The sequence below is a fragment of the Malurus melanocephalus genome, unplaced genomic scaffold (assembly GCF_030028575.1).
Source record: "Malurus melanocephalus ecotype Western Australia unplaced genomic scaffold, MMel_1.1 scaffold_564, whole genome shotgun sequence".
Lineage (NCBI taxonomy): Eukaryota > Metazoa > Chordata > Aves > Passeriformes > Maluridae > Malurus > Malurus melanocephalus.
Window position 1 is genome coordinate 298,277 of NW_026623796.1, and position 6,069 is coordinate 304,345.

Below are 6,069 nucleotides of genomic sequence, written 5' to 3' on the forward strand. Positions count from 1 at the left end.
ACCTCAAAAGGTGATGTTTGAGTTTCCTTCAGGAAGGACTGTGTGATTAAAGCCTTTTTGTATTACCTATTYGTTTGTTTGGAAACATTTTATATCAAGTCAGAGAAGAAGAGGTTTCTCAGCTGAACTCTGAATAAGCCTTTAGATGGAAATTCAAGTAAGACTGATACTTCAATAATTGGGTAGGCTCAGACATCACTGAATTTCCTAGAAAACTTTCAGCATCATCAATTGTATTTGCAAAACAACCATGTTCCATTGTACCTGTTGCTTCTAGATTATAAAAATGACATTTATTTTGGGTGTTAAAAAAGAAGCACAATCACATTGTAGATAACATGCTTAATGTAAAGGTGAAAAGGTCTGATTCATTGCTATTGAATTCATATACTTTTATCTTGCACTGGAACAAGCCATGTTTTCAGTAGGTAGCTAACCAAGAAACAGAATGGAAAACAAAAAAAAAAGTAGAAAAGTAATTACATAAATTATGGATGAAAAAYCAGAAACACCAAAGCATGACTGTATAAAAAGTAAATTATGAGTAAATTATGGAAGTAATATTTGATGCTTCTAATTTTTTTCACTTTTGAGCCTCTTAACAGGTAATTTCTGAACARAATAGAGCACAGGTCACTGAGGAGGTTCTAGTCAGGATTATGGACACTGTTGGCTGCAGCCATGATTTGAAAGTTCAGGTGTGTACAGCTATGTGACCACTCTGCCAAGACACGGGGAGCAGTACTGAGCTCAGGAAAATTGAAGGTGACAGTTCCTGTAAAGCCTCTTTCACTCTGAAGTAAGTTTGCCCCTCTTATTCTGTAGTTCACAAGGTGTTTTGATGCAGTATTATTCTGCAAGGAAGCCATGGTTTGACATGTTCCTGTTACAAACTTTCCCTTGCACATGTGGCTTTGAGCTTGATGGGCAGCACAGCTGCAGGTCTGGACAAAGCACAGTTTGTGTTCAGGTGACACAGGAGGGAGACTGAGAATTTTACAGCAAAATTGCATCAAGGATAAATTAAAATACCATTACATCATTTATGAATTGAGGCTTTTCTATAAATGCATCATAACATCAGAATACAGTAGTCTCATGTGTACCAACTTATTTTCTTAAGTGGAGATGACAGCATTACTCAAGTATTTTCTCTTGACATTTACCTTCACAAGAACATCAACAATCCCATAGTTAATCCTAGAGCAGCTAGTTATAAATGACAAAATTTTCCAGTAAACTGAATCATGAATTAATACATAAAGCAGAACTGAACTAACACTTCAATTCATAGTAAGGCAGGTCTGTAGGCCCTGGAATAATGGTTGTTATACTGGTATCTTTAAGAGTTTATCTTATTAACAAATAATACTAGAATAAATAGAAGTAATTTGCTGTGCTGGTCAAACTCAATATACTTGTTTATTGTTCATTAACTTTTTCTAATGAAGTGATCTTYTGTACTGAAATATGACAATAAAACAGCTTTCTAGTACTTATGARGGCCCTGAAGTAGAAGGTTGAGGCCTTTCTTTTTCCCCTAGCCTTTGGTATGTTGAGTTATAATTAGTAACTTTGGGGCACATGGAACTGTTCATACTGAAAGATAAAWTACATCTCAGTGCTGCACTGGCTCAGAAGCTCATAGCTCAGCATGGAGAGGTTCTTTGGAAGGTGTCTATTATGTCTTTCTCTTACCTTCCCCTAAAAAATTGTGTAAGTTACTATCAAAGGCAGGATATTCTGGTAGATGGACAGCTGGTCTGATCTACTAAATTGTTCATGTTCTGATATTTTCCTGTAAAAAGCAATTCTCCAACATCAGTTTTGTTTTCCTTTTTCTGCAGTGCATAGAGGAAAAAGGAATTATGAGCCCTATCTTCTGCATGGTCTGTTTGTCCTCTCTGAAAACAGAAGAGTTATATCCACTGGGAAATGTCAGTTACTAGATGTGCACATCCTAGAACAGACAATGGAGATCACCTTTTTAAAACGTTATATATTATCCAGGTTTTYCAAATAGACAGGAAAATAATTTCATTCTTCAGCAATGATGTCACYGAGCTTGTAGCCCAAATGGTGTTCTCATTCTTGGCAAGGAACATTAAACAAAGAATGTATGGTTTTCAAATGTTGCTCAGATTCAGTAAAAAGCATTTACGCAAACAAAAGATGTTGTTGTGTCTAGAAACTGTTGTTTATCTTTAGAGTGGAGCCATGTTAATAGTTTTAATATGCTAAAACATGAGATCCTAGATGCACAGAATAATCAAATTCTGTTTGTCAGCCTAAAAACATTGTTATCCTGTGACCTGAATTAGGAYTATGTGCAAGGGAGAGAGAAGATTGGGATGCTGAAACTCAGGCCATGGGTAATCTGTGCACAAACTAAATACCATTGAAGTTGTTTTTTTTTTATTCTTGCTTTTGATGGAAATTATAGTTGCCTTTATCAGTATTTTTTTAAATGTCTAGAGAAAATATATGTATAATACATATAATAGCCATCATACTGCATCAATACACAAATTTACTGATGTCTTTTTTTTTTTTTTCTGGAATCTTGAAGGAGATTTGCATTGAAGAGGCATTGTGAGTTTTGGGTCAAAGTGTCCACATCAAAAAATATTAAAGTCAACAGTGGGATCTCAGTGCTTTTGGTATCCTCTGTTTTCTTACCAGTGCTTATGATTTAATCAAAGGATGTGATGGTAYTGAGTGTGAATATGTGGAATTATTTTCATACTCATGTTACACAAAACAAGCAGAGACTGACACTTTCAGCTGAGAGTATTATCCCTCTAATAGAAGGTAAGAATACAGAAATAGATATGAAGCAAAATGAGAAGCATATTCTTGTGATKATTTACTTGGCTGCCAATGTGAATTTTCAATTTTGACTTTTTTCTCTATTTTTATCTGGTTTTTTATCATTATAGGTTAGTATATGCTTGCTTCATATATATCTGTATCTCAGTCAGAATCTTAATTTTGCCCAAGGTTGAGAAATTTGTATATTCTTCCTTTCACTGCAATACTTTTCTGACATCCAGTTAAGTAGTGACCTGTGATCTGATAAGGCCATTCAATGTGTCTATTGAATTTGGCCCAATCTGTGAAAATATTGTACGAGAGATGTGTGAAAGCACTAGGAAAACAAAGGAGCAATTTAATTTCATTTTAAAAAGTATTTTMGCCAATCTGGCTTCCTTTTTGCCCCTGTTAATTTGGGGGTTTTTTGCCTTTAATGTTTACCCTAGTAGAAGATTTTTGATCTACAAAGATTATACCAGTTCAACTAGAAATTGCTTATCAGAGTTAAATGTAAAAGGAAGTAATGCAGTTGGAGTAACATGGAGCAGGAATGGGTAATTTTGACGTGTGAAGGTAAAAGCTGGTTTGGATTGAGAGCAGACACTGGCATGGCTGTTTGATTTMTTTGAATAACATTGAATGCATGTTGGGTTTTGCTAATATTTTAGACAAAAATATTTTTTTGCTAAAGATGTTTTTTTTTTTTTTGAGATACCCTGCAAACCAATCAAATCTAACTCATTGCAGTCTTAAATGATTACAGCACATTTTAAGTTAAAAAAAGAAGTAAAAAATACACAATTTTTCTGTGTGATGGTGTTCAGTTGTAGTTATTATTATTGTAATTAYGAAAGGCCAAAAAGTTCTTCACTCATGTGCACAACTTTTATTGACAAAGCCCCAGCAATTGCCCCTAAAATATTCTAATTTTCATCCTGCTGCTTTTCATCCTGCCTTGCATCCACGCTGACTGGATTTACAGTACGGATGCTGTAATTGGAACATGCTCCTTGCTGTCTTGAGCAGTTTTCTGAGCAGTATTTTCCAAGTGTTTGTGACATTTACCATATGGTTTCCAATTCAGTGCTGGCCACAGCCTGGCTGTCACCAGCAGACATGAACAGCACAGCTTCAGAAACTCACGTTCTTTACTCCTTGTGTCTTGCATCAGTTCCCTTTTGCAAAAAAGCTGCACTAAACTACTCTTCATTGAAAGAGGAGAAATTGAAATAAAGTGTTCTATACACGTGAAGCTGCTGCCCACGCACAGGACAATGATCTGCATCTTCTCTAGCAGTACTGTTTGTCCTTTTACACCCCTTCAGTTAACTTTAGAGTTCCTTTGATTAATTACTTAATATTGATAAAAGAAAGAAAAACTGCAGATATTAAGAGGGGGTAAGTAGCTCAGCTGTTATTACAAACARGACAACTTATTTCTGTGAATATTGCCATCTTTCTGTTAGTTTTCTGTCCCAAATTTTAATYAGTAATATTTTGGCACGTGTGCGCTCTTGGCCTCTAAAAGGAATTCTGTTTCCCATTTTGTCCTACATGGTGGAGTTTTAAATATTTTTAGGTGTTAATTCATGCTGAATTCAGAAAGAATTAAATGCCTTTATAAATATAGTGACTTAATATAAATAATAATTAGAAATGTAGCCAATGAATTGGGAATATCATGATCCAGACAATATTTTCTTACTCATCTTTCATTTGCACCATAGGGAGCTTTCATGAATGGGCCTAGAAGATTCAGACAGTAGAAAAAGAGTATCTATTTAGGTTTTGCTTTCAGGTTTCTGTGAGGCAGTGTTGTATCAAGAGGATACAGGACTGTGTAGCTGGCTATGGAACACTGCCTGTGGGTATGACTTRAAAAAGGTATCTGCCGTGAATAAAATTAAATAAAATTCTTTCATAGGGAAGGAAAATGTTCACAATTAAATGCTGTGTTTTTCCTTGAAGGTTTTCACAGGTACTTTTTTCATCTGGCTAGAACAGGATCAAATAATGATATGAGTTTTCTTCCTAGAGAACTTTAGTTTTTCAGGTTTCTASGTTTTCCTAATGCCTTAATAAGTCCTTTTTTTTTCTATGACTTAAAGAAAAAAAAATGAATCATTTGACTTTACATTTTCAGTAAAACCTGTGATTTTGGCTTACAGAATGGTATTTTCCTGTGGAAGTMAAGGCCAAGCAATCCAGTTTACCACTGATGTAAATGGAATCATTGAGGTTGGAAAATGTCTCCAAGATCATCAAGCCCAAATCAATGCAGCTTCATAGGATCATGGAATCATAGAATGTTAAGGGGTTGGAATGTGCCTTAAAGATCATCGAATCAACRTCCACTTCCATGTGCAGGGACACCTCTCACCAGACCAGGCTGCTCAAGGCTTTGTCCAACCCAGCTTTGAACAATTCCAGGCACAGGACAGCCACAACCTCTATGGTCAGTAGCATCTGCCTTTTTTTCTTTGCCATATTGCCCACATTTGTAAAACATCACCTGTTTGGGTTTGGGGATACTCATTTGTTCCTCTTTATAGTGTGCAGTGATCTGTTCCATGCACAATTCASTTATAAATTCATAATAAAAATTAAAATGTGGAAACCTAACTCAATATGCTCTACATAAGAGAATCAAGAGGCTTCTGCTTTATGGACCTGTGGGTGATCTTTCAGGGCATCAGTGACCRTGCTGTTGTTTCATGCCATAGTCTGTGTAGATATCCAGTGAATTTAAAAATTCTGTCACTAAAAGCYTTAAAGATAATTAATCAGCACAGAGCAAAACGGAAGGTCCTTGCTTAGCTRAACAGTTACCTAAAATATCAACCAAGGAGGATAAATCAAAATCATCGTTTTTACAATTAAATGATCATTTGCAATTTTCAGCTGTGGTGTGTAAGGTCTACTCTCTTCAATGTACTCATAAATAACCTAAAAGCAGATGTGAACATTGAGATTAAAAGTTTGAAAGATACAAAGTTATTCAGGGTGGAGAGAAGAAGAAAAGATTATAAAGAAGAGCTTATGGAACTGAGCGACCAGGCAATAAAATGGCAGCTGAAATTYAGAGTAAATAAATGTGAAGTCATACACATGGTGAAAACAACTCTGGAGTCACATAAAAYTGAACCAGCTGTTCCCACTCAAGAGCAAGATTCTGAGGTTATGCTCTTTACTTTCATAAAACATTGATTCATTGCTCAGTGACAGTCATAAAACCAAATGAACTGTTAGGCGTTT